The sequence below is a fragment of the Drosophila eugracilis genome, unplaced genomic scaffold (genome assembly GCF_018153835.1).
Source record: "Drosophila eugracilis isolate 14026-0451.02 unplaced genomic scaffold, ASM1815383v1 contig_1904, whole genome shotgun sequence".
Taxonomy (NCBI): Eukaryota; Metazoa; Arthropoda; class Insecta; order Diptera; family Drosophilidae; genus Drosophila; species Drosophila eugracilis.
In genome coordinates this window covers 229,681-243,345 of record NW_024572760.1, presented here as the reverse complement: position 1 = coordinate 243,345, position 13,665 = coordinate 229,681, and the positions used below count along the sequence as shown (strand labels likewise).

Here is a 13,665-nt window from a genome sequence, read left to right as displayed (position 1 = left end):
GTTACTCAACATGCTTTTTCTGACAAAAGGTGACGCTTTGTCCATTTCCAGTAGAAAAGTGAATATTTTAAAATATCAAATCAATATCAATATCATCAATAACAGGTATCGTATAGTCGCGGCACTCGACTATAGCGTTTATTCTTGTTTATTTTTTATTCAAAGTGTGCAACTTTAAGGTACCAAAATTCTGTTATATTGTTAGTATTTTCTATTTCATAATATTTTTCTTCTCGTCCTCGAATAGCAAATGGCTAAAAAAATTATAACAATTCCAGTGTTACATATTCCACCGTTCCGACATCGCCGATGATAGCTTCACAAACAATCATCTTCGATTGGTTTTCTATTAATATTTTTAAAAATGTCACATTTCATAGTTGGGTTACAAAATGTAATGTAATAATTAATAGAGGTGTGAAGTTATCTATGCAATTATAAGGGAATTCAAATGCTCCAACTAAACAACTTTTAAATTAATCACTTCTTTTCAGATTCAATTATCTGCAGTCCCACGCTTTGTGTAAGCGTTCGCATTTTTTAGCTTGTGCATTTAGCCCTACACCTGAATTAGTCATCACACTTCTTGCACCAAAAACATCCGTTAAGAACTAGTACTAGTAATCCTTTCGGTCTAAGCTAGTTGTCTACTAAATATCTCCCGAAATTGTATCGCTCAGAATCTTTTTATTTCATCATTGCACTGGATCATTGCATTATGAACTCTGTTCAAAATAAATTAAAAAGAATTAGATATAGCTGAATTAAAAGCTTCTAGCCAAGGTTTAATGTAAACATTAAAAAAAAATTAGTCCTTAGAATCATGAAATGTATAGTAAAATAATGCTGAAATCATAGTAAGTGAATTTAATCCAAAAGGTTAACACTAAAGTTTGAAAAAAATAAAATTATATTCTTTTGAACAAAAATTACCCGAATAAAATAATGTGCATCACACAATATGCGTGATTCTCAAGTTTATTCTTTCATTATACGAGGTGTGTTCAAAAAGTAAGGTGACTTTTCAAATTTCGCGGGCAACATATTTTCGATTATCGTTTTTTTTGTTTTGTTATATTGGTACACTCTTCCCTAACATCTGTACCAAGTTTCAATGGAACATCCTCTTTTGTTTGGTTGTGAGAGGCGTAAAGGTACAAGTTGTTTTGCGAGCTCGGCGATTTTTTGCTTTTTTCGGTCTTGGCTCGTCTGGGCTCTTCCATTGGGACGATTGGGCTTTGGTTTCGATATCATAACCATATACCCATGATTCGTCACCAGTTATGACCCTTTTGAGTAAATCTGGGTCGTCGTTGACGTCATTCAACAGCTCTTGAGCGATGCTCATGCGACGGTTCTTTTGCTCAAAATTCAGCAATTTCGGAACAAACTTCGCTGACACACGACTCATACCCAAAACGTTTGAAAAAATTTCATGGCACGAGCCAAGCGATATACCGACATCTTCAGCAACTTCTCTGATAGTGATTCGACGATTTTCCAAAACAATTTTCGTCACTGCTTGAACGTTTTCATCAGTTGTTGACGTGCTTGGGCGTCCAGAGCGAGGCTGGTCATTGGCATCTTCCCGGCCATCTTGGAAGAGTTTGTACCACTTGTACACATTTTTTTTACTCAGAACAGTTTCACCGTATGCCACTGTCAACATTTCAAGTGTTTCAGAGCACTTAATTTTATTTTTTACACAAAATTTGATGCAAATCCTTTGATCCATATTTTTCGATAGCAAAAAATCGCCGAGCTCGCAAAACAACTTGTACCTTTACGCCTCTCACAACCAAACAAAAGAGGATGTTCCATTGAAACTTGGTACAGATGTTAGGGAAGAGTGTACCAATATAACAAAACAAAAAAAACGATAATCGAAAATATGTTGCCCGCGAAATTTGAAAAGTCACCTTACTTTTTGAACACACCTCGTATATTGAGGAATATGTACATTTTAATAATTTAATTACTCATATGAAAGACATATGTACATATGTAGATTTCAAGAATATATTTTAAACATGAAACAAGAAGATGGGCTATAGTCGAGTGGCTCGACAATACAATTTTAAAATGTTAATTTTGGTGGTAGAAATTGACGGAGCAAACGCTGTTTTTAAAGAAAAAACTTGTGACGCCGATCTGAATCCCGGGAGTTGTTTCTAACACTTGGCTCTTTACCGAAACAAGAAAACACTAGACAAAGCGTGTGTGCATGGATGTTTTATTCTGTTGGGGAAATTTAACCTACAAATAACGTCAACTTATAGCTGGGAAACAATTGATGGCACTATCGAGCTATCGAAGATTTGGATTTGGGAGGCGATATCGATGGCTTGCCAACGGAGCTTCCGAAACCATCGACAATATCGAATTGCGTCACCATCGATAGTTTCCCAGCTCTAGTGTCTGTGGCACCAAACTTAAAGTAGTTTTAGACCACAATCAGTGTGACCAGATATAAACAAAGTGTAAACCGCGAATACAATTCAAGCTGATTGACTATCGATACTTATCAGGCTGCCTCATCCGTTCCGCGGCATCTCCACCCGCAGCCACATTTACCACATGCAAGACAGCTAGCTTCGAAGCGGGACAAATCATCCTTGCTCGATCGTCAGTCCGTACCGTCGCTCGTCTGGGTACTCAAACTATTCCAGTGAACATCTGCGCACAAGAGTAGGCAAATAGTCGTGCACCCATCGCTTCCAGAAGCGGTCTCTCATCATTCTGGCCAGTCGCTACTGCTTTTTCGTGGCGCATCTCTCCAACGACTGTCCATCGGTAGATTCGGTACTCCTTTCAACAAGTCGTTGGGAGTCAGTGGGGATTCTTGATCCACTGTGACTGGCAAGTGCGTTAGTGGGCAGGAATTGATTATGTTTTCCGCCTCGATCAACAGGTTATCCAGAACGTGTTCCTTGGGGGCCAGTTCCCTCATCGTATGGGCCAGCACCTTCTTGACGCACTGGACCATCCTTTCCCAAGCGCCACCCTCAGCTGAGTTCGCCGGACAGTTAAAGATCTATTCGACTTCTTTCGACGATAGCTTGCCCTGGATCTTCCCTGGCTCGAAAATATCGTTGACTCTTCGGGCCTCTCCCTTGGCTCCAACGAAGTTTTTCCCATTCTCCTCATTTTGACCACCGGTCCTCGCCGGCTTATGAAGTTCCTCATAGCGACGATGCAGGAATCTGTCGATAAATCATGGGCCATCTCCAAGTAGATGGCCCTTGTGGTTAATAGGGTGAACAATGCCACCCACCTTTTCTCGATGCGGCGTCCAATCGTCACTTGCAACGGTCCAAAATGATCCAAGCGTGTGTACATAAAAGGCCATCAGTTGGCTTTCAGTCTGTCCTCTAGCAGGGGACCCATTATTGGCTGCATCGGTTGTGTCCTCCGCAACTTGCAAATGCGGCAGTCGGTCGCCACCTTCCGTAGCAGCCTCCGTAAGCTCGTTATCCAGAACTTCTTCTGTATCTAGGCTATGGTGGCATCCTGGTTCTGATGCCTCATATTCTAGTGGTAGTAGCGTACTACCATCTCCGTCACCGTGTGTCTGTGGCACAGAATAATAGGGCGCCGGGTACTGTAAGGCACGCGACATCGTCGGACGAACCTTAGAACCCAAGCTGTGGTGCTTTATAACCGGTTTTAGGTCGAAAATCTCTATAAAGATATAAAAAACACGTTTGCAGTCAAAGGCAAACTCACATGGCATCTCCTCCTAGTCGGTTGCTTCCGTGCGGCAACTACTTAAGGAACTCTTTGGCCAATTCTTTTCCAGTTTCCGTAGGAACGCCGGTTCGCATAACCATCGTGACCCTTGATTTAGATCGACATGGTGTTGCGTCGTGGTTGCATCGTCTGCCACGTTTTCGGCATACTTCAGTCGACTCAAGGATTTCTGTCGTCCGGTTTCTAATAAACTGCTTGTATCGCCGGTGGGTGCAGCTTATCCAGTGAAGCACGGTCTTCGAATCCGTCCAAAGTACGCATCCGTTAATCTCCATATTGTGTTCCTGTTTCACAGTGTTTATCAGCCGTGTCCCTAGCACTGCCGCTTGAAGTCGTCGGAGCACATTTCGTTTTGGAACAAACGAAATACGACTGCAGATCATCGTTTGCGTAGGTGGCCCTGCCGTTGCAGCGAACGCTGACTGCCTAGAGTCCACGAAGACGTGACTCCCAGGTGACTACTCTCCGCTAAATCTCTCGAATTAGTAGCTTGTGGTAACCATGTAGCTGCTCAAAAACCCGATCAAAACGACGTGGACTTCACTAGGCTGAGGAACTCCCCCGGTCATCACGCTGCTGGGAACCCGATGGCATTTGACACATAAATCTGAAGTCATCTGTGCCCGGATGCCAGTACATGCCCAACACTTTTTGCTCGGATTCAGTCCAATCGACGTTCTCGTTGGTGCCTAGCGGATTTAAGGCTCTGACCACTCTCGCCGAGCTGGAAGAAAACCGGCACAGATCGAATCCGTCGCTTGCATGTATTTCTCTTACCCATTTTGAAACCGCAAAAGCTTCATTCTCGTCTGCGAAGCTGTACGTAATCGTCCACGTAGTGGTACCCATCTATAGCCAGAACCACCCGGGAATCAACGTGCGCGTACCTTGAAGCGCTTACGGCCTTCGCGTACTGCGCTGACCATGGCAAACAAGCTGCTCTAAACGTAATCACTTTCATCTCGTAGATCTCCGGGTCCTTTCGGTTATCTCTATGCCTCCATATCTGTCCTATGGGTGTATTAATACTTGATGGAACATCTCCTTGATGTCCTCATAGACTCCTACGGCTCCTTCCCTAAAGTGGTTGCAACCATGACAGCGTTTTGCTGCTGAATTGGCTGTAGCTCTCGCACGCTCTCCAGTTGACTCCGAATCAATTTCTCAGGACGTCCATATTGTTCCATAAATGTTCTTCCCACTTTCTCATTCTTCCTGCAGTTTCCTTGCTCATTATTAAATGGATGAGGATGGCATTCGTTATCCGTTTGTCATCCCCAATAGACATCAGAGAATCGTAAACTGCTCTAACTGTGTCGATCAGGTTTCTCAATGCTGTAGCTGATGGCTGGGACATTTTCGGAAGATTGAAAAGTAATATCGACTATTGTCGAAGAAAATCAGACACTCATTATCCTTCACCCGCTTCAGGCTAACCGCAGTGATTTGGAATGCCATGACTATGCCTGTATCTGTATCAAATGTTTGAATTTTTCAATATCATGCATATCATAAGTGTCATCTTTGTCGACAAATTTCGAAAAGGCTTATAATATTTTTAAATTCGGAGTGCTTTCCGCTGAAGGTTGGAATAGCAACGCTCGGCAAACGGCATTGGGAAGTGCGCTTCACTGGCGGAGCAGCATCATCGGCAGCATCATTCCAGTTCCTCGCGGAACAAATCCTCTGCGTCTATTGCTTCGATTTGATTCTTAATCAAAGAAGCATTTTCAATGTGCGAATTAAAAATTTATAATCGACTGGACTTAGAGATAGTCGACCCTCTTGTAAATATTGCTTTGTTTGGGATATACTTTGATAGCTTTGCTAGCCATGTTATTGTTTAATAAAATTTTTCAAGAATTGAAGAGTGTGATAAAAAATGTATTTTAATTCGGAAAAAGAATAAAGTAAAAAATAAACAAGACGAAACGCTATAGTCGAGTGCCGCGACTATAAGATACCCGTTACTGTTTTACACAATTTTAAAATATTAATTTTGCTAGTGGAAATTCACAAGGCGCCAGAGGAAGCATGTTGAGTAATTAATAGTGACGTCACTGCCCACGTGAGGCCTTATAATTATTATAATTATTTATTTATTTATTTATTATACAAGGTCAAACGAAGTCATTCAGACGGATAGACGGACAGACAGACGGACGTGGCTCAATCGACTTCGCTATTGATCCTAATCAAGAATAGGGTCGGAAACGCTTCTTTACCTGTTACATACTTTTTAACGAATCTAGTATACCCTTTTACTCTACGAGTAACGGGTATAAAAATAAACGAGTGAGTTCGGAATCGTAGGCAAGCAGGGGACTTGTCGATGAATACGCCGCACGCACAAAATTTAAAGGGTAGCTCAAGCTCAGCCAAAATACCGAAAACGCTGCGAAAAACAACAACAACGCTTGCACTTGTCCAACGACCGAAACGAAAATGCAAAGAGAGGCCGAAAGAACTGGCAGCGTTATCAGTGCGATAGTGTGTATGTGTGGTATTCGGCAGGTGGATCTCTCCTTTATATGTAACGACACTTAGCGGAAAATGATGCACTGGCCGATAAATAAAAAACAAAGAATGTATAAATTCTCAAGAAAATAGCGATGAGGCTTGGAAAATGGCGGACACGCGGAAAATTTAGGACAGAAAATGCGCGCAAAAATGTCCCGCAATTTTCTTTGAGCAAAAAGTTACAGAAAAAAACGAAAACGAAATAAATCACTTTTTCCCGTCTTGAAACTGAACCATAAATTGCTGCTCACTACGATAAGTTTGGGAATTAAAACATAATTTGGACCCACGACGAAATTAAATTTAACACACAAAGCGATTAACATTTTTATCTTAATATTTATTGGCAGGTATAATAAATATAATATAATTTGTTAGTGCATGCGAATTTTTATTTGTGTTAAATAATGGGTTAAATGCTCACTATCTACCGAATGCAAAAAGCCGAAAGATGGGCTGAAATTATTTAGAAAAGCGCCACAGATAAACTTCCAACTTGAAACATTCTATACCTGTATAGCCGATTCGGTCCGCTCAGCAATTTCCCTCTTTGGCTCCATGTATCGTCTTTTGATCGGGCTTCCGGGTCTTCTGGCTGCTGCTTAATTTCGGCCGACGCGGAGGTTTATTAAACACAATAAATTTAAATCACTTCCGAGTTTCAATGTTAACTAATTTATTCGACTTAGATTATCTTATGCTATGGACAGAGATGAAGACAAAACGCGAGGGAGGGAGAGAGGAGAGCGGCGGCCGAATTCACCTGAGCGAAAAGCATTATTGGATCCCGCTCCCCTCTTTACATTGAAAGACCGGACATTGAACGAACTCTGCCCATGTAAGGCCTTAAGCGCATGCAAGTCGGTAGTACCCTTCCTAATAAATGGTGAAATAATACTCTGATTTATACCCGTTACTCGTAGATTAAAATGGCATATTGGATTCGTTGAAAAGTATGTAACGGGTAGAAGGAAGCGTTTCCGACCCTATAAAGTATATAAATACATTCTTGATCAGTATCAAAAGCGAAGTCCATTAAGCCATGTCCGTCTGTCCGTCCGTCCGTCCATCCGTATGTCTGTATGACAGCTGAGATCTCAGGAATTATAAGAGGTACAGAGTTCAGATTAAGCAGTCAGATTCTTGGGGTCCCTATGTAGCGCAAGTTTATTTCAGCATCCTGCAACGCCCACTCTAACGCGCACAAATCACAGAAAAAAATTCGATGAAATCTTAGAAATTATCAGAGCTAGAAAGTTGTGATTAAGTATGTATAATCTTGAGATGCCAGCGCATCTTATGGTGGTACCATTACCCGGCCACACCCTTACGCCCACCAAGCTCGAAAGACGCTTTTCGCTTTCGCTTTTCGTAGAAAGGCTAAGATTTTGAAAACTAACTTTTTCCCCATCTGGCCATTCCCACGGTCTTAGCTAGTTGTCTACTAAATATCTCCCGAAATTGTATCGCTCAGAATCTTTGTATTTCATCATTGCACTGGATCATTGCATTATGAACTCTGTTCAAAATAAATTAAAAAGAATTAGATATAGCTGAATTAAAAGCTTGTAGCCAAGGTTTAATGTAAACATTAAAAAAAAATTAGTCCTTAGAATCATGAAATGTATAGTAAAATAATGCTGAAATCATAGTAAGTGAATTTAATCCAAAAGGTTAACACTAAAGTTTGAAAAAAATAAAATTATATTCTTTTGAACAAAAATTACCCGAATAAAATAATGTGCATCACACAATATGCGTGATTCTCAAGTTTATTCTTTCATTATATATTGAGGAATATGTACATTTTAATAATTTAATTACTCATATGAAAGACATATGTACATATGTAGATTTCAAGAATATATTTTAAACATGAAACAAGAAGATGGGCTATAGTCGAGTGGCTCGACAATACAATTTTAAAATGTTAATTTTGGTGGTAGAAATTGACGGAGCAAACGCTGTTTTTAAAGAAAAAACTTGTGACGCCGATCTAAATCCCGGGAGTTGTTTCTAACACTTGGCTCTTTACCGAAACAAGAAAACACTAGACAAAGCGTGTGTGCATGGATGTTTTATTCTGTTGGGGAAATTTAACCTACAAATAACGTCAACTTATAGCTGGGAAACAATTGATGGCACTATCGAGCTATCGAAGATTTGGATTTGGGAGGCGATATCGATGGCCTGCCAACGGAGCTTCCGAAACCATCCTTTTGCTTCCGAAACCATCGATAATATCGAATTGCGTCACCATCGATAGTTTCCCAGCTCTAGTGTCTGTGGCACCAAACTTAAAGTAGTTTTAGACCACAATCAGTGTGACCAGATATAAACAAAGTGTAAACCGCGAATACAATTCAAGCTGATTGACTATCGATACTTATCAGGCTGCCTCATCCGTTCCGCGGCATCTCCACCCGCAGCCACATTTACCACATGCAAGACAGCTAGCTTCGAAGCGGGACGAATCATCCTTGCTCGATCGTCAGTCCGTACCGTCGCTCGTCTGGGTACTCAAACTATTCCAGTGAACATCTGCGCACAAGAGTAGGCAAATAGTCGTGCACCCATCGCTTCCAGAAGCGGTCTCTCATAATTCTGGCCAGTCGCTACTGCTTTTTCGTGGCGCATCTCTCCAACGACTGTCCATCGGTAGATTCGGTACTCCTTTCAACAAGTCGTTGGGAGTCAGCGGGGATTCTTGATCCACTGTGACTGGCAAGTGCGTTAGTGGGCAGGAATTGATTGTTTTCCGCCTCGATCAACAGGTTATCCAGAACGTGTTCCTTGGGGGCCAGTTCCCTCATCGTATGGGCCAGCACCTTCTTGACGCACTGGACCATCCTTTCCCAAGCGCCACCCTCAGCTGAGTTCGCCGGACAGTTAAAGATCTATTCGACTTCTTTCGACGATAGCTTGCCCTGGATCTTCCCTGGCTCGAAAACATCGTTGACTCTTCGGGCCTCTCCCTTGGCTCCAACGAAGTTTTTCCCATTGAAAGGGATGAATTAATAAAACAACCTTTTCCGTTGAGTTCTGTATTAAAACTGAATTTTATTTTCTAAGTCCCTGCTCAGGAAACTAACATGAAATTCTTATTCTGGTCTTATCTGTGGCCTACGCAGAGGCCGCGTCTGCCTGCGCGGGAGAGTTATCATTTGACCCCCGCACAGGAACCTTTGGCGCAGTGTGAGAAGCATCTCAAGTGATTATCTTCGGTTTGGCTCAAGTGGCCTGCACTTACAGATTACAAGTGCTAGCACCGCTCCCCTGTAGGGTCTACAATTACAGATCATAGTTTATGGCTCTGGATCGATTTACAACTGTCACATGACATGCACAGAGCTCATAAAGTATTATATTTTATTTTTATTAGTGTTCGTCTGAACATTCTGGCAAGGGCCGGCAAGGTTAGATGTCTGTGTTAATTACAATTTATTTTATTTATTCTCAAAAATATTGCAATACAAAATGAGTGGACTGTATTAATTCGATATATTTTATTTTGCATAATAATTTTGACACCCCTTCACGGCTTGTAATTATTGTGTTTTAACATTATAGTGAATTTATTTATTTTTTTAACATAAAACATTTTTATATCATTGATTTATTGTAGCTACAAATTTATATATCAAGCATACCGCTGGGTAATGCTATGGCTTGTAACTGCCTTCGTATTTTTATTTTCCTTATAAAATATGCAATTAATATAATTATTATTACAATTGCTAAAATTAGGGATGCATGTCCAGTTAAATGGTGAAAGTCTAATTCCCTCAATTCTAGCTTCTGAGTTTTTAAGTATTGAATTTCCCTTGACAAACGATTGATTTCGTCCGTACGATTGATCATTGGCATGTCGAGCGGGTGCCAAATAATCTTGGGGATCTCGTTAACTTCCCCAATGTAAGACAACGCTAATGTTCCCTGATCTTCTAACTGAATACTGTGTTGAGCAACTAATAGTTTATCATCAGTTCGAGCAGTACAATCTGACCTCAAAGTCATTATTCCTTGTTCAGGTAAATCTATTATCTCTATTTTTGAATTGGTACACTGAATTCTAGCCTTAGAATTGTTTTGAACTTTAAAAAGCCAACTACTTGTCTTTTCCAACTCAACCCAATATGACTTACTCTCAACAATCGATTTATACCTGCAGTTCGATGCCTTATTTGGTTTGAGAGGTTTAATCTCACAACTATTGTCGTTAGCACTACTCCAAGGCCAACTTCCCTCGCAAACTCTTTTATTCGACTGCCACCTTTGACATTTATGAATAGTAGATTCTGCCATAAGATGATATGCATCGATCTCAAAATTATAAATTAAGTACTGAGAATCTACGTGCACTGTAATCATGCGGTCGTCCAGTTTTACCGGAACTGGGATAATTTTATAAAGTACTGAAGCATGTCTACCAAACAATGGTATTTTGGCATTAATTATTAATTTTTATCCACAAATAAACCTCTAGCTGTCAATAATGTATAAATCTCCTTTAATTCTGTGCCTGTTCTTTTCTCTGGCAAGACTAAATTTTCAGACAAACTGTCTTTTATTCTGGAAATTTCACTTTTTAGCTGACTAGGTCTTAATATGTTTGTATTAAGTCGGCCATGATTTATGTCTATTAAGAGGCTTATGATACTATATTGAATTTTCTCGCATTCATCTATAATGTTACTTAGCTGTTTGGTTATCATAAAAAAGTTGATAGACTCTTTGTACACATAATATGATTCTTGCAATACCGCCGTCATATTCTTAATTCTTTCGTTCATTCCTTTAAAATTTGAGTTAACTTCATCCGTCGTTTTCTTTAAAATGTTAGTCGTAGAATCGACTAAGGAAGTTTGTTTCCTACTTAACTCGTTAAGGCTATGCTGATTGCTTAATAAGTTTTTCATATTATCCTCCATTTGTATCCTGTCGTCTTCATCCATTATTCCAAATAGAATGTGATAAAGCGATCCCATAAAACCAAATGGAGCACGTTTACTTCTTGATTTTCTCTGAGCCATAAAAAGTTTATTATTTGCTTCTATGTCTGAGATCTGCCTTTCCGTGTTACTCAGAACTAAAAGGCATTGATCCTCAAAACTATGAAGTCGTTCGCAAATTACCCTCATTTTTGGTATTAATTCTTTACCTTTTTTAAGCATTTCGAAGTAAACGTCCATATTATAAAATATTATTAAATTCCAAGAGGAGGCTACAATTTCAACATCCCCCATTGGGTCTAAATATATTGCCGAAGTCTTATTTATCTTCTCTATTGCATACCTTGGCTGATCAACCCTAGCTGATGCATTAGCAAATTGGCAGAATATAAATAATAACATGGCCATTACAAAACAAAGTTTTGAGACCTTTGATGTCTTTTCGGTTTTGTTTCTTCGGGATCAGATTCCATTTTATCGACAGACTTTATTCCGTCTAAGGGACAAACCTTGCTTATCGGTCTAGTGATAGATCCATCTTGTAATTTCACTTCTACCACTCTAACCTTTTCGTCTCTATATTTGGACTTTCCCTCTTCCATTTGTTTCTCTGTTGTAAAGTATGCAAATACTCCTCTTTCCATTTAACCCAGAAGTCTCTTCTAATTTTTTAGATTAATTTCCACCTATCTAAATTACCAATTTTCTCGTTTTCAATTGGTTCAACAATCTCTAACGGTGGTCTACCAATCAAGAAATGACCTGGAGTTAATACTTCATGTTGATCTATTTCATTCTCAAAAGTATACAACGGTCTTGAATTCAGGCATGCTTCTATTTGACATAAAAGTGTTGACATCTCTTCGTATGTCAGACTATTTTCCCCTATTACCCGTTTCAAATGGTGCTTCATGGATTTAACTCCCGATTCCCAAATACCTCCGAAGTGAGGTCCTGCCGGGGGGATAAAATGCCAATCAATTCTATCTTTTTCAAGCTGCGCGGCAATCAATGTGTTTTCTTTGATTGCTTTAACGAACTCTTGATCCAACTTTCTTGAAGCTCCTACGAAATTTGTTCCGTTATCTGAATAGATATTGGCAACTTTTCCTCTTCTAGCGATAAATCTTCTTAGGGCTGCTAGAAATGCATCCGAGATTAAATCACTTACCATTTCTAGATGAATGGCCTTGGTAGCCATACACACAAATACGGCAATGTATCCCTTATATGTTTTTAGCCCACGATTCTTGGAACATTTAACAAAATAAGGACCTGCGTAATCTATCCCAGTATTTAAGAATGGGTACGACATTGTAACTCTGTATTTAGGCAGATTGCCCATTATTTGTTGAGCAGTATTTTGTCTGTACCTAGCACACTTGACACATTCTCTCAAATACTTCTTTAGGGAATTCTTTAGCCCGAAAATCCAATATTTCCTTTGGATATAATTTCGCATTAAATTTATCCCTCCATGCAAAGTTTCTATGACCCTTTTGGATCAATAAATTTGTTAAATGGCACTTGTGTAAAATAATTGGATGCTTTACTTCAAATTCTGCATTGGAGTTCTGTAGTCTCCCTCCTACTCGAAGTATACCATCCTTATCTAAAAATGGATTCAACGACAATATCCTATTACTTGTCTTAATTTCTTTTTTTGTTTCTAGGCATTTTATCTCTAGACTGAATTGATATTCTTGCTGTTTTTTAATAACGATCTTTTCAGCTCTATTCAGCTCGTTTACCGATAGAAAAGAAGGAAAAGATTCTTTCTTAATTTTTGATCGAATGAATCTATTTAAATATGCTATTATTCGTATAATTTTTTCAATGCTGGAAAACTTCTCCAATAATTTGTAAATGGGGTCATCGGTTTTGTTATTTAGAATAGAATTTACCAAAACCACATCTTCTTTGGATTGCTGTCGAGGCCAATGCTCCTTTGGTTTAGATAGCCATTTCGGACCTTTCCACCATAAATCACAGGTGGTCAGTTGGCTAGAAATAATTCCTCTTGATGATAAATCTGCAGGATTTTCTTCAGACTTTACATGGTTCCATTCGGTATTAGTTAGTTTTCGAATGTCATCCGTTCTTCGTCTAATGAACTTGACCTTACTATCACCATTTTTAATCCATGCTAAAGTTATAGTGGAATCTCCAAGCATAGATTTCTACTTTGGTATCAATGGATTCAATTATTCGTTTGATCAATTCACTAAGCAAGTGAGCTGCACATAACTCTAGCTTGGGAATAGTTTTTCTATTTTTAATTGGATTAATTCTACTTTTGCTGGCTACTATGTTTACACAATTCCCTACTTTAGCATATACCACTGCTGCATATGCCTTTTCGGAAGCGTCAGCAAACACATGAAGCTGTATTATTGAACTATTTTTTGAACTAATCCATCTTGGGATTCGAATCTCTTCTAAA

At 39.5% G+C, this 13,665-nt stretch overlaps 1 long non-coding RNA gene across 1 annotated transcript; it reads left to right on the top strand.

The window, feature by feature from the left end:
* The first annotated feature begins 369 nt into the window (after positions 1 to 369).
* On the top strand, positions 370 to 960 carry LOC121529818. The gene is made up of 2 exons (XR_005993655.1): positions 370 to 415; positions 495 to 960. It is a non-coding gene; the product is annotated as an uncharacterized LOC121529818 (long non-coding RNA).
* The last annotated feature ends 12,705 nt before the right edge of the window (positions 961 to 13,665 follow it).